This window comes from Mus musculus, chromosome 1 (genome assembly GCF_000001635.26).
Source record: "Mus musculus strain C57BL/6J chromosome 1, GRCm38.p6 C57BL/6J".
Classification (NCBI taxonomy): Eukaryota; Metazoa; Chordata; class Mammalia; order Rodentia; family Muridae; genus Mus; species Mus musculus.
The window spans coordinates 112043598-112060001 of NC_000067.6; the positions used below are offsets into that span (position 1 = coordinate 112043598).

Genomic DNA, 16404 nt, shown 5'->3' on the forward strand with positions numbered 1-16404 from the left:
TAGTCCTGCTTGCCAGGCTTAAGAAGATAGGTTCTCTATTCTGCCTTGTGGGGTCTCTTTTAATGTGTCCTACCAGAGTTCTCAGCACTGTCACTTCTGAACAACAGTTGGTTTTTTGTTTGTTTGTCTGTTTTTGTTTTTGTTTTTGAGTATTTTGCATCAAACTAGGCTAGAAAACAGAACTCCTTGGGGGTAGAGGAATTAAGGACTTCTCTAAGTATGCATGGGGTCAGTCCCATTGAACAAACCCACCATGTTTGTTCAGGGGGAATAATCTGTTTAGAATGAACAGTGGGTATTTTTCAATTGCAAACATGCTGATGTGACAGAGAGACCTTCCCCAGGCTGATAGCTTGCCCTGAAATAGTTTGCAGTGCTAAAGCTGGACCTTCCTTTGACCATCTATATGTACTGTTCCTTTAGGGTACATTATATCTAGCTATTAACCCAATGTCTTTATAAAAGGAGGGTCTAGCATTATAGCATAACCAACAAGAGGTGATAAGCTCTGGAAAGTCTATTAAGTGTCAGGCCATGAGTTATCAGTCAGCCGACACAAATCAAAAGTCAAATCTGGGAACCAGGGTGTCCCAAGTAGCTTCTTTCTACAGGCTAGTTGGGCATGATAGTCACTCTCAGGATTTTTAATTACCCAGATCAGGTCAGAAGGGTGATGTGAGTTAGGGGCCTCAGTATACACAGTTAACAAAAACAGTAGGCTCAGGACAAGATTAATTTTAGCTTGGAAGGATTGGTGGCCTTTTGAACATTCTATTTATGCAGTGGCTGTGAAGTTAGGTGATCTTCTGGGGAGAGGGGATTAGCTGGTCTCTTGTGAACCCAGGCAGCAATCTTGTCTGCTTTAAATGGCAGTCAGCCTGGTCAGCAGAACGAGGAAAGATCTTTTCCACCTGGGCTCCAGCATGCCCCAGAGAAATTTTTTCATGTAGACACAGTCTCCTATTTGAAATTTGTGTGGTCCTGGAACCAAGCCTGCTTTATAGAAGGCACACAGTTTAAGTCGAACATACTCATGTGCCCACTGGCTTGCTCCGACCTTAGTTATTAGTTCATCATCTTCTAATTCTGCAATAGCTGCCAACTGAAGGTTAGGTAGAGTGGTGGCAGGGACACTGTATATGATTTTAAAGGGGGTTAGTCTCATCTGGCAAGGACAATTTCTCACCTGATATAGGGCAAAGCGTCATCCAGTCTCCACAAGTCTCTAACGCTAATTTAGTTAAGGTCTCTTTTAATGTCATTGATTTTTTTTTATCTGCCCTGAACTTTGGGGTCAGTATGTACCATGTAATTTCTAATATGCCCCAATAAATTTTGTTACATCTTGACTTACCTTGGACACAAATTCTGGTCCACTGTCTGACCCTATCATATGAGGGAATCCATACCTGGGTAAGATATCCTCCAGCAACTACCTGTGGCTACTACCCTTGAAGTCTCAGGCTTTATTGGAAATATTTCCGTCCCTTTGGAGAAAATGTCTACAAATACCAGCAGATATTTATAGCCATATCTTCCTTGCTTGATCTCTGTAAAATCAATTTTCCCAGGAGGACCCCAGTCTCTTACCTCAAAGTCAGGAATTTGGATGTTTGCTATTGCTGGGAGTATTAGTCAGCTGGAAAGCTTTAAAGTTTGTCACTAAATCCTCAAGAGTGTTGTGTATATCCTTGAAAGTCACCTTAGATTGTCTCACTGTGTCATTCACTTTATTTTTATGTGACTATTTGTATCTTTCTGAGAACAGTACTTTTTAAAGTGGTAGGTAATATTAGCTTTCCTTCAATTGATCGCCACCAGACCATCTAATTGTTTATATATATGTGTGTGTGTGTGTGTGTGTGTGTGTGTGTGTGTGTGTGTATACATATATATATCTCCTTTGCTCTGGGTGGTTTGGGTAAGACAGTGGCCAGTCTAGAGATGACTGTTTTCTTTAAGGCTACTTTCTTAGCAGCCTTGTCAGCCAAGTTGTTAACTCTATCTATTGGTTCCCTTTTGGTGTCCTGAAGAATTTTATCTTTATTTTTGACAGTTCTTCTTTCTGCTTGTTAGGAGCCTTCTTTCCTGGTAAATGGCATGAGCAGTTGTAAATGTATATCTGACTGTCTCTGCAGAGATGTTAACAGCCAATCCTTTTCTCATGATGAGAGCCTGTGTTAATGTTATTATCTTGGCCCTTTGAGCTGAAGTGCCTGGATTACGAGACTTAGTACAGAGTACCTTCGTTTTTGTAGTCTCTGCTGCTCCTGCTCTCCTCTGTCCCTCATAGATGAAGCTGCTTCTGTACCTAAACAAGGTCTGCTCTATCTCTGACAGAGGAGAGTCTCTCAAGTCAGGTTGTGCACTATGTACCTGAGCGAGAACCACTGATGGAGTGGACAGTCTAAGTCAGGATTGGGTAGAAGAGTTGCAGGGCTCAGGAAAACAGGCAGTTGGAAAATAACTCAGCCAGGGTTGATTAGTAGAGTCTGATAAGGAATCATGTAGGCATTATTGAGCCATCAATCAGAAGGCTACTTGAATACCCCTTAAATTCCATGGGGGTGGTAGTCATAATCAAATTTTGTCCCAAAGTTAATTTATCTGCATCTTTAGTCAATAGTGCTGTGGCTAAAATAATACACAGGGAAGGTGGCCATCCATCCTGCTGCCACTGGATCCAATTTATTTGTTTGTTTTTGTTTGTTTGTTTTTTGATAAATAAGCCTCCGGCCATTTCCATGGTCCTAGAGTTTGTAAGACCCCTTTAGTTATTCCTCTTCTAGCTTTCTATTGAAGCTTTGAATTTCTTTTCTCTTGGATTTGAGGCTTTGTTGGCTAGAAAGACTCTAACTAAATCTCTATTCAATGTCTTTCTTGTCTTAATCTTTACTCTTCTGAACTCTCTCTGCAACTTTTACTAGAACTCTCAATGACCTCTCTCTTAATCTTTTTTGAATCTGTAACTTCTTCTTAATTTCTGGCACTAATTAATTGATGAAAGCCACGACTACCATGCTAGAATTCTCTGCTTTCTCAGGGTCTATGTGTGTGTGTGTAGCCTTACACATACAGTCTTTATGACCCATTCAAGAAATGTCACTGGACTTTTATCAATTTCTTGTCTAGTATCATATCTAAACCTTGGCCAAATTGTTATTGAGACCTGCTGAAAGAGCCTGGTGGTAAACCTGGAGATGTTCCTTACCTTCCACTGTGTTGAAGTACCAATATGGGTAGGTTCTCTATGGGGCCAAGGGCTAGTTTCTTGGCCTCTGTCTATGGTTAAAAGAACCAGTAAGAGCTCTGTGTATGTTTATGTGTCTGTGTCTTTGTGTGTGTGTGGGGGGGGGTAGTAGGTATCTGTACTAAGTGTCATAAGGCACATGGAAGGGAGTGGTTGTTGCTTCTCAGTGGGCTGAGTGTGTCAGCATAGTGTCAGTGAAGACCTTCTCTTTATAACTCAGAGACCATATCAGTTCAGACAGGGAGCAAGCACTTCTGCTGACAAGAAAAATAGCCATTTACTGAACAAAATGAGTGACCAGGAGTCTGTTGAAGCCCCAGTGAGGGATACATCTGCCCAATTGGGCCCTCTCCTGTTCAGTCTGTCCAGGCATGGAGCCCTGCTCTCTGGGAACTCACCTTTCAATTTAGGGAAATCCTGGTTAGGGTCTCAGAAGCCTTAGACCTTTTAGGGGCCCTGGATATCAGTGTGCACTGTGCCTGTACTTGGCAAAGGGGAAGGGAAAGAGGGCAATAAACTTGTGTGAACCATAAAACATGGAGCCATTCCCGACAAAAAAGGAAATCTGCAAAAGGTTGCTGGGAATTGAACTCAGGATCTCTGGAAGACAGATTAGTGCTCTTAACCTTTGAGCTATTCTCCAGCCTTAAAGCTGATGTCACTAAGAAGGATGGAGCTGACTGGCTCTGCTCAAGTTGTTTCTTGTCACCTTGTGTCCATTCCTGTTGACAAAGAAGTGTTAGCAGGGGAAAAGAGGGAGACCTTTGAAACACTTTATTTTCTACTGCTGACATCCTGGGGAGATAAAAGGTCCCCATCAGGTGGCCATCTAATATCAAAAGATGGCCACTCCAAGTTGTAAGAAGTGCCCCTTAGGCCTAGTTTCCTTAAAATGAGACAGAGTAAGAATAAGGTGAGAAACAGTCTGTCCCATGGCGTCTGTCATAATCCAATACAAGTAAAGACCAAGCAGCACAAGAAACAGAATAGACAGGCACAAAATAGCCTCTCAACAACTGAATACAAAAATTTTTCAAAGGACTCAGACTTACAGTTTCACAGATTCCTGCTTCAGAAACTGAAAGAAACTGACAGGTGGATACCTCATCCACTCTGGAGTCAGGAATATCTTCCTGACTCCGACGAGTGTAACCCTCCAGTGTAGCCACACCTTGCAGCCTATGTAGACAACTTGAGGAGTAAAAAACAAAACAAAACAAAACAACAACAACAACAAAAACAAAATAAACTGAAATCAAGAACATACACAGACAATGCACAAAGCACCCAGCCAGTGACAGACCTTCTGGGTCTGGTTGTGGAGGGGTGGTTCTGGAAGTCTGGGGGTTCCCGGCTAATGCACCAAATGGTGTGCCCAGGTTGTAAAATCCCCAAAGAGACCACCAGGAATTACAACCTGCTGTAATCACATAAGGGTCTTTATTCAATCCAAAGCTTGGACCACCAACCTTCCTGATAGAACAGGAAAGAAAGTGAATCCCCAGGGTTTAAGTGAAGGTGGTTTATAAAGGAAAAAACCTCAAGCAGGGTTTTCAAGTCTTGGTATTACATGAGAGGGTACAGGAATGATGTCCTTCAGCAGCACTCCTTCATGTTAAGAATATTGAAGAGATCAGGAATTCAAGGCCCATTCCTAAACATAATAAAAGCAAATTAACAACGAATATCTAATTAAATGGATTACTTTAAGCAATCCCACTAAAATCAGGAAAAAAACAAGGATGCCCACTCTCCCCATATCTATTCAGTATAGTACTTGAAGTTCTAGCTGGAACAATAAGACAACAAAAAGAGATCAAGGGGGTACAAACTGACAAAGAAGAAGTAAACATATAACTAATTGCAGATGATACAACACCATACACAAGCGATCCCAAAAATTCTACTTAAGAACTTCTCCAGCTGATAAACAACTTCAGCAAAGTGGCCTGATATAAAAGTAACTCGAATAAATCAGTAGCCTTCCTTTGTAAAAATGATACACAGACTGAGAAAGAAATTAGGGGGAAAACTCCCTGCACAATAGCCACAGATAATATAAAATACCTTGTGATAACTCTAACCAAACAAGTGTAAGATCTGTATGACAATAACTTCAAATCTCTCAATAAAGAAATTGAAGTAGATCTCAGAAAATGGAGAGGTCTCCCATGCTCATGGATTGGCAGAATTAAGGTTGTAAAACTAGCTATTTTAGCAAAGTCATTTTACAGATTCAATGCAATCCCTATCCAAATTCCAACTCAATTCTTCCTAGAGTTAGAAAGAACAATTCTCAAAATAATCTGGAAAAGCAAAAAGTTCAGAGTAGCAAAAATGTATTTTTCCTTTTCAAAATGATATTCACAGCATGTTCTAAATTTTGGCCAAGAGTAAAGAAAAATGCATTTAAACTTTGTAACTTGCCCACATAGACAGGAGACCGACCCCAGCAGTTGGTGGGGCAGATCCCTGAGAACCAAAGGGCTAGGAAAGTCAGGAGGATCTGAAAGGATTCTTCAGTTTATGAACTTGGTTCACACAGACCAAGGCTAATGCCTCTGCAAGGATATACACAGTTCATCTAACTGGCACCAGTCCCCTTCATCATTTGCTGAGCCTGCTTCTGAACCAGGCAGCAGTGTGCAATAAATTGAAATAACTTTTCAATCCCTGCCAAACAGTGTACAAATTCCTAGTTCCAGAACTGAAATGCTGGGTTTTTTTAATCAGCTCAATGAAAGTGATAAGAAGACCCCAAGGATATGGCCTATTTACAATCCACCGTTCCAAGAGAACCCTTGTGATGTGTTCCTGGATCGCCTCAACGATTGCCTTGGCAAAAATGTACAACATGGTATATCTGAAGCAGTGAACGTGGCTGTTTGGGTACCTCAGCTGGCTTGCAATTGCATTTAAGAAGAGATAAGAGCCTTCAGTATTTAGGATCACAACCAGATTTTGGAAGATGTTCATGTGTGCTGAGTGGGTAATGGTGCTCATTGAAGATGTGCTGCCCTTGTTGTGGATGTGTGTGATACCCCGAGTCCCCACATAGAGCCCCAATGCATTGATAAGCTGAAGGTTATAACTATTGCCTGCTCATTAGATACCTGTAGGTTACTATGCAGAACAGACAGAAAAGTGACCAACGATTGAGTTTTAAGATAGGAATCCAAATATTTTTTGAACTGAGGTTGCATCACTTCAGTGAAATTGGTGAGGACTGGAGGTGCAGGGTTAATTTTGCTTAACATGGCCACCTTCAGATTAGGAGTAAATGGGTCTGGGAGCTTCATATTCCTTGGAAAGGCACTCAAGATCAAATTTCTTAACTGGATACAATCAGGAGGAATCACATCACAGAAGGCATAATGGTAATAAAAAAGAACTCTGGAAAATCATGCAAAATAACTAGCAGCATTCTTAAGAGTACCCTTGTAGAGGATTTGCGTAAGTTTACGGAGTTCCACATTTCTAAGGAAAGGTGTTAAATATTTGAATAAATCAATTGACAGCTGTGCATATATAGGCTACCCCTTCTGCTGTGGCATATGTGCCAGCATTCTTGCACGTTAGATTCCAGATTCAATGGGAGATAAATTCAAGCCAAGCATATACAAAGCCAGGAGCTTTAGTAGGCCTCAAGATGTGGAATGTATTGCAGAGTCTGGAAATTAATGGTTTCCAACACATGCTCAGGTGCACTGAGCTGCAACAGAACAGCAGCATGATAAAAATCCTATGGTAGGGAACTTGCTAAAACTCACTCTGCTGAACATCCTGATCCTGTAGGAAAACTCCCACTACTATACTGAGAACCTTATTGAGCAGGTTGATCCTTGTGATGTTGATGGCCTCCACAGAGTGCTTCACTTACAGAACAGTGAGGCAGACAAAGGCAGACAGGTTGTGGTAGCACTTGGCCTAGATCATGGCAGGGTTAGCAGCAGGATTGTGCTGCTACTCCATCAGTGCAAACATGAAAAATCCTTGTTATGAAGGTCATCAATTTTAAGTAGTCCTTGTGGATGCTTCTTTCTTTCCAAAAGCTTTATCTGTCAAACAATTGCAGAGGATGCTTTGGTGCAGTCACAGCCAACTGCTGCTGAATGGTGTAGATTCACCCATTCCCTCAGAAGATACTCTGCCTTCTCCCTCAGGCCTGGAGGGTCATTATATTCTGAGGCTTGAGAGATCCCAGAATGCACCATAATGTTAGGGCCTCCATGAGCATGAACAATCATTGCTCCATGGTTGGATCTCAGCACTTCCATCAGTTGGGCCAATCCTTCTGGTGCCTTGACTCAGGAATGAGCATTAATTCTCATGAAAATGTCAATAGTATGGAACAGATCTGCCTCAGAAATTTAGGCAACACTCCTTTCATCCACCAGCAGCATTTTTACCAGTTGCATAGCAAAATGCTACAGCCATGTAGTTCAAGCCATTCTCCATCAACTGAGCAAGATACAGGTCATATTTCTGTATGTTAACCAAATGATTTTGAATTAACTTCACAGCCTCCACACTATATTTATATTCATACTGACATTCAATTAGGCCCCGGGTGATTTGTTTGCTGCGCCATGGAGATCCATTTGCCCTGCCATCCTACAGAGCTTTTCAATACCAACAGGTGGGGTTCTTTGTATCGCAGCAGTAAGTCAGCATCAGCAGCACTTGTGGCATCTAATAAGCCTTCTACAGCTTTCTGTAGCAATCCAAGAGCAGCTATCACATCCTGAGAATTCCCAAGACAATACTACATCCTCTAAAAGAATCTGGAGAGACTGGCCTTGAGGATTCATGGCCAAAGTTGGTGGAATGGCATGAAGGTGCTGCAACAGTTCTGTAATACACTTATAAATACGAGCTACATCATCTGTTGCCCAAGATTGCTCCATGGGCTGAGCAAAAACCCTGTAGACCGCCTTAAGTCATTTGTAGGTAAGAAGCCAGGGACATTTCATGCAGTCTCTTCATAGACTGATAGCTGTTTTGGGCTCATACCACCAACTTTCAGCCTGATCTGCTCTGGCATCCGTTCCACTTGATAAGTTAATACAACAGGATCACATTATCTATGTCCTTCTTGCCTTGCATGCTTCCTCAGCTCAAATTCAGTTACCAATCTCTTGTCCATCTCAGGGCCTGCTTTCTCCACTGCAGCTTTCTGAATAAAACACAAAGCTAATTCACAATTATCATGAGCTAACTGGTCCATCATTTCCCTTTGTTGTGTGGATGCAATAAAAAGGGCTGAGGCAAAACTATTTTTAGGTCAATAGATACGCTCATCAGTAAAGGTTCCCAGCAAGTAATCATAGCCATTCCACCTGTCAAGTTCTGCATCATGCAATGAGCTGCTATTCCCACTCTAGACTCCTCAGAATCCAGGGTAAAGTCCTTTTTGACTATCTGTTCACACATAGTCATAGCAATCTTATTTGACCAGTCCACCACAGGATGGCCTAGCTCCTGGAAAGCTCGTGCAATTGCTTGCCGCACACACTGCTTCAACTGTGGATGAGCTTGAACTAAAGGGATTGTAGGATTTAGAGTTATATGAGGTTCCAGGCTTGCTAGAAAATAGACATTGATGTCTTGATAGCTGTGGTGGAACTGTGGCTGTACACGTAGTACTGGTAGCTAATGTTGTAGAAGTTGTTGTAATGGCAGGAAGCTCTTCTGGCTGTTTGACATCTTTCCTTGGAGCAGAGAGTTGTTCATTTAACTTCTTCAGGTGATCTTTATCTTTCAACCCGTTTCCAGGTTTGAGCTCATTGATGTCTGATGGAAGGTTCTTACAGAGCACCTCAATCTCAGACTTCAAGTTTAAGTCATGCTCCTGGTGTAGCTCAGCTAATCCATTCGTAATTGCCATTGTCCAGGGGTTTGGTGGCCTAAAGTCCAGACTATGAATGCTGAACTGTAGATCTTTGGCAACAAGACCACTACATAAAGCAGGTCTAGTTGTCCTTTAACGCAAGCCTCTAACAGAAAAAGATGTCACATTCAAGTCCGTGTGTAAGATGGGTTTATTTTTAGCTAATGTTATCATACCTAACCAATGCCCCAAGTTCTTCAGCAAAGAACGATCTGAGAATTTGTCCACAGCTTCATCAGAAGTCAGAAGCACTTTAATGTTTCTGTAGGTTTCACTCAGAACCACCTTGTTAAATTCAGGATTCCTCAATGTATCAAGAAAGTTTGAATACAGGCTATGAAACTTTGGCTCAATACTGACTTTTCATAACTAGATACTGGAAAACCCAAGGTATAAATTCTCACTTCCGTTTCTTTAAGCTCTTTGGCCTTGCATGTCATATTTGACTGTGAGATATTGTTGAAATAAAATCAATTTTCTCTTGAATATTTTCTGGGGGCCCCACAATCCTCTCAGTTTGATCAGTGACCACAAGCAATGCATCAATATTTATTGTATTTATAGAAGGTGGCACATCTTTCTTAAAGCTGACTCCCATTGGCTTGGCGACTGTAACTGTTTTAGCAACAGTGGTGGTGGTTGAGGTGGTTACCATTGTGTTAACCTGATCCAGAAGAAGAGCTTTTGCTGGAACCTGGGCCAGAGCCAGTTTAATACTTTCAGGGGTAGTGATGGAGCCCTGAGTTATCACAGGAGGAGCTTGAAACTGTTGTCCATACTCAATGTACTCCTGCAAATGATGTTGGAACTGCATGAACTGACTGAGAGAAGCCAGGTGCTGACAATACTAAGGATAGTCTTTGAATCTATTTTTAAATCTATCTCGTGCAGCAATACCAAAATAATATTTTGGTTCCAAAAGGTTTCTGTAAGGCTTCAAGAACATATTGCAGGGCTGGACCCAATACCATGTAAGTGACCAGTCTTTTTTCAATTATGCCTCCAAACAAACAGGCTGTTATATATAATTCTTTATCAGTGTACTGAGGGAAAAATGATGGTATTCAAATAAGTTCCTCAATTAAATACAGTTAAATACTTCTCACTCCCTTTTATATTAGAGCTTTCAAATCTCTGTAGCATATCTAATACCTCATCAACAGACACGATTGGATGTGGTGGGTAATTCTATATTAGCTGGAAATAGCTGTTTGCTTCATCATCTATTTCTTTACTAACATGCTGATTTGCTGCTGGTCACACCTGAGACACATTGGAAGGTTTCATTTTACTTTACTGGAATGTAGTCTGGTTGAGTCCAGAGGTGATCAGTTTCCTCCATACAAAAGGATTATTGTTCACTGCAGGAAGTCCAAGGGGCCCAGTTCCTATGACAGTCTGGCTTCCTGTGCCAAGACCATCTACTGTAAGCTGTGATGAAAGTCCTCCAATAGGACTTGAAAGACTCCAAGAGGAGCCCCTCTCTCAGGCCTCGGGACAATAGCGGACACCCAAGAACTCACGACAGACCGAGCTTGTTGCAAACCACATGAGGCTTTATTCGGGAAAGCCAGAGCTCTGAGGGCGACTCATATCCCACACAGGGGTAGAGGAGTCGACCTCAAGGGGAAAGAGTTCCTAGTTTTTATAGGCCCTCGGGGGGAAAGGAGACGGGGGAGATTAGGGGATTTCCAGATCTAAACAATGTCTATCCTCAAGAAATGGGTATGGGAGGGGTACAAGGAAAGAGTCTAATGAAAGTGCAGCAATGCACACACACCTGGTCAGAACATTGGCAGACACACAGGTTCAAGGAGTGGCCAGAGCATTGTGCACCTCTATTTTTCTAAATCAGTGAAGCTAGTTCTGCTAACACTGACGTCTATCTTGCCAATTTCAGGGCTTCTGTGTCCTTTTACATTCTGCCAGGATCTTTCAAACTGAAGGTAGTTGTTTGATTTTGGGTTGAAAGTGGTAGAAATGCTTTTTTTCTGGTGACTGAGAGGTACTGAATATAGAACCCAAATTTGCAGGACAAAACTGTATGCTCTGTGTGTGAGGGGCAGCTGAACCACCTACACTAAGAGATGCCATTCCAGCAAGAGGGTTAATCTGAACAGGAGAAATAGCATCTATGTTGCTAGTACTAGGAGGGTGACCTTTTGGCATAACTCCAGGTGGTGGCTGTCTGGCTTATTCTTTGTATTACTTCAATTGGCTACCATGGTGAGGGTAGTCCTGGGCCACATCAAGTTTTTGAGAAAATTTGGCCTGCTCCCCTCTCATGTACCATTCTGCCATTGCATGCATTATAAGTCAGCGAATTGATGGAGACTGTCCCTGCCCATGCCATATATAGTGCAAAATAATGGCAGAGTTGGGATGGTTTCCAAGGAAAATTGCCATCAAAGTAGAGATGAGTTCATGACAGAGGATGTGCCAGGAGGTGTTGATTTGAAGTAAGGCCATTACCAACACGTCTGCACAGTGTTTGATAGGGAAGCTGAAGAGTTGTTTCACATGTTCATACTGCCCAACCTCTGCAAGGCTCAGCAGAGATTCAATCAAATTCAAGCTTTTCCATGTGGTAATTTCTTGACTGTCATCCTCTGGTGGTGCTTTCAAAATATCAGTGGCTACAGTGTGACAGGGGTAGTCGGCAAAACAGAAGAGTTCTTGGTTTATCAAGGAATACTGGAGCTGTCTTTCTGCATGTTTCTAAGGTCTATATATAAAATTTACTGGAAAAATTTCCAGGCTAAGACCCCTCTGGATGCCATAAACTACATTGTGAAGGCATTTGCTGTCACACATTTGAAATCCAGGATGGTCCAGTTCATAAGTCAGTTCCTTGAAATTCAAACTTGGGTTCAGTTCTTTAAGTGCATCAATCAAGATCTAGACATTCCACGTGTGAGCTTATGCCCTCCTGCTTTTATCTTTTCCATCACTCAAGATCTCACTGCCAGGAGCAGGGATACTCTGAAATAGAATACCATCCATTAATCTTGAATGAGTCCAAGCCATCATTCCCAAAACCCTGGCAACCTGGGCAGTTGTGACCTCCCAAATACCAAACTGATTATATTGCGACACTCTTCAATACTTGCCCAAAGCCATAGCCCACTTTTTGCATGAAGTCAGCCAGCAAGCTCTCCATCATGGTTTCAGCTATCCCTCCAGAATCAAGCACAATCCTGTCCATTAGAATGCCCCATTTTTTCAGGGTATAAAAGTGGTGTCAGCACCATAGGACAACACTCTTGGGGAAAATCTCTGTGTTATGTATTAAGAAAAGATTCTATCTGTTCCTGTCCAACTCCTAAGGCTCCCTTCTGTCCAAAGAGGATATGGGATAGTAGGAGGTGTACGACCTCTGTTGCCATATCTTGAAAGTCACCTTTCTGATTTTGACTGACATCTGTGTCAATGTAAGTATGCAGAATATCTGTATAGTGGCTAGTCAACTTCACTATATCCTGAATGAACTACAGTCCAGGATTGGAATGCTCACTGGTGATCTTAATCTGGAGGCTGGGAGATACAAGTTTCTGACCTAGATCTTGGCATAGAGATCTTGAGGTATAGTGGTTATGAATTCCAAAAGATTAATACAGGGAGATCTCTGAGTTCAAGATCATCTGGGATTAAAGGGGGATGGCACACACCTTTAATCTGGGCTATACCTTCTGCTGGAGACCTACATAAGGGCATTGGAAGAAGAAAGATTCACTCTCTCTTCCTTGCCTGCTTCCCTTGTGGGACTGAGCAACTGCTAGGTTCTTGAACTTCCATTCACAGCTGCTGCTGACCATTGTTGGGAGTTGGACTACAAATTGTAAGTCATCAACATTTCCCTTACTATATAGAGACTACCCATAAGTTGTGTGACTCTAGAGAACCCTGACTAATACAATCTGGAAGCTTTTGTTTGGTAAAATGAGCAGCAAAATCCCTGAGATCTGGACTAGAAGAATTCAAAAGGCCAAGATCAAAAATTACCTCTTGTACTCAACTTGAAAACTTTACACAACTGGGCAAATAAAAGGGGTGCAGGCTTTACACTCATCTGGTAATGCAATGGATTATCAATGGCATATGATAATCTTGAGATAAAATTTGGCTTTGTAATCAGTGAGGCACACTCCTGAATCAGAAACTATCATATGGAAATCTTTGCCACTGCTTTTACCATTGCCACTGAAATCCACATGTGAAAATAGGCAGCCTAATAAATGCCTGTCTGCCTCAGGACCATGCTGATTCATAATGTGCTGTATTTTCTGCTGGCTGGCTCGATAGCTTTTCTTGGTTAAATTGTCCACCAGGTAGCTGATTTGAGACAAGGCCAGCAAGAATGAGTTACAATTCATTGCTGGTTGGCGCAGAAGCAGGCTGTCAAGGCCTTTAGTCACCTCAAAGGCAGGTTAATGCTTTCTTTGTCATCAGATTATCTCTGAGATCTGTAAGCATCCTCAATTTTTCTTTACCTAGTGTCTTAATCTGTACTGAAACATGGTACCTCAGGCGGCTCTAGTAGTCCTGGACATAGGAAACTATTAGGTCCTCACCTCCATCTTTCCTCGTCCCCCTATCTTTAGTTAAATTCGATTGTTTCTTGATAAAAAGGTGCCGAAGGTCACGTGCTCACATCACAGCCTTTTCCCTCATAGTTCCCTTTTCACCATTCGCTGCTCACTGGTGGAGGGATGGCCCTAGCACCAGCCAATGGCCGCACACTGTCTGCAAGTGTCTTCCAGTTGCTGTCAGGTACCCTTGGATTTAAAACAATCATGCACTAATCACGGGCAGAAATCGAGGAATAACCAGGCACCTGATAGCAACTACCAATCCGAGCTCCTATTTTGCAGGCTCAAGCCAATTGCTTTACATCAGCTCCAAGGGACTGGGTCCGGAGAGGAGACACCTGCACACCTGGGTGAGAACCAATTGATAGACGTTTGGAACTTCTATTTGGGACTTGAAGATATCTGCCAAAGTGTTTGACCTATGGGGACTTGTTGGTCATTTTCTCTGGGAAACAAAAAATTCAGAAGGGAACCACTAATGCATTGGCACCCTACACACAAACTGCTCTAACTTAGAGAAAGGGTGAAGCAGCCCTCAACTTTACTTCGTCCTTCGAAATATCACAGTCTGAGAGCTGTGCATTGTCCAACCCTCGGATCTCTTTAGCAAGGAGCACCAGCCATCAGAAATTGTCAGACACGGGACCTCAAAAACAATTCTTAACAATAAAAGAACTTCTGGGGGAATCACCATCCCTGTCCTCAAGCTGTACTATAGAGCAATAGTGATAGACACTGCATGGTACAGAGACAGACAGGTTAATCAATGTAATAGAATTGAATATGGAGAAACACACACACACACACACACACACACACACACACACACACACTTAGGGAGAATTGATCTCTGACAAAGAAGACAAAAAAAATACAATGGAAAAAAGAAAGCATATTTAATAAATGGTGCTGGTCTGTCTGGCTGTCTGTATGTAGAAAAATGAAAATACATCCATATATGTCACTTTGCACAAAGCTAATGTCCTAGTGGATCTAGGTCCTCAACACAAACCAGATATCCTGAATCTAATAGAAGAGAAAATGGGAAAGAGCCTCAAACTCATTGACACAGGACAAAATTTCCTGAACCAAACTCCAATGGCTCAGGCTCTGAGATCAAGAATTGATAAATGGGACCTCATGAAACTGAAAAGCTTCTGGAAGGCAAAAGACTCAGTCAATAGGACAAAACAGCAACCTAAAGATTGGGGAAAAATCTTTACTAACCCCACATCCAATAGAGGGCTAATATCCAACATATATTAAGAACTCAGGAAGCTAACCACCAAACAAACAAACAAACAAAAAAACAACTCAATTAAAACGTGGGATATAAAACAAAACAGAGAATTTACAACAGAGGAATCTCAAATGACTGAGAGGCACTTAAAGAAATATGGAGAAAGAGGAACACTCCGCCATTGCTGGTGGGATTTCAAACTGGTACAACCACTCTGGAAATCAATCTGGAGGTTCCTCAGAAAATTGGAAATAGATCTACCTGAAAACTCAGCTATACCACTCTTGGGAATATACCCAAAAGATGCCCCACCATGCCATAGGGACACCTATTCCACTATGTTCATAGCAGCATTATTTGTGATAGCCAGAAGCTGGAAACAACCTAGATGTCCCATGACAGAAGAATGGATTCAAAAAATGTGGTTCATTTACACAATGGAATACTACTCAGCTATTAAGAATGAGGATATCCTGAGTTTTGCAGGGAAATGGATGGAACTAGAAAATATCATCCTGAGTGAGGTAACTCAGACACAAAAGGACATGCATGGTATTTACTCACTAATAAGTGGATATTGGCCAGAAAGAGAGAGAGAGAGAGAGAGAGAGAGAGAGAGAGAGAGAGAGAGGAGAGAGAGAGAGAAACCATACAGAATACACAAGATACAGTCCACAGAATTCAAAAGGCTCAACAAGCTGAAGTGCTCAAGTGAGGATTCCTCAGTCCCACTTGGAATAGAGAAGAAAGCAATCACAAGAGGGGAGGCGGGAGGGAGGGATTTGGGAGGAATTGTGGACACTGTAGGGGGCAGTGCAGTGTAGAGGGGAAATGGGATATGGTATTGGGTGAGGGAAAAGGACTGAAACTCTGAGGGCCAGCAGAAAGAAAGGAAACAAGGCAACATCAGGAAATAGGAAGTTGGGGGAATCCACACAATGAACCAGAGACCTGAGAGGTTTAGGGACTCCCAGAACTCATAGGGAGGGACATTTGATGAAATGCCCAACAGTAGGAAGAGCGAACTTATAGATTCTACCTCCAGCAGGAAGACAGGTCATCAAGTGAGGGATGGGGTTGTCATACCAGAGTCACACCTCTAAGCCATAATAGTTTCTGTCTGAAAGAATTACAGGGATGGAAATGGAGAGACGCCTTAGAAAAAGAAGGTCCAGTGACAGGCACAAAGTGGGATTCAGCTCAAGGGGAGGTCCCAAGGCCTGACATTATTACTGAGGCTATGGAGTGCTCACAAAAAGGGATCTATCATGACTGCCCTCTGAAAGACTCAACTAGCAGCTGAAAGAGTTTATGTAGGGAAAACCTGTGCTTGAAATGGAGAAAAGCTGGAAGAAGCTGAGGAGGAGGGTAGCTCCATGGGAAAACCAGCTGTCTTAACTGACCTGGACCCCTGAGATTTCTCAGACACTGAGCC

General features: G+C 42.2%; 1 pseudogene; it reads right to left on the reverse strand.

Moving 5' to 3' along the window:
- On the reverse strand, positions 5602-13774 carry Gm17752 (predicted gene, 17752; annotated as a pseudogene).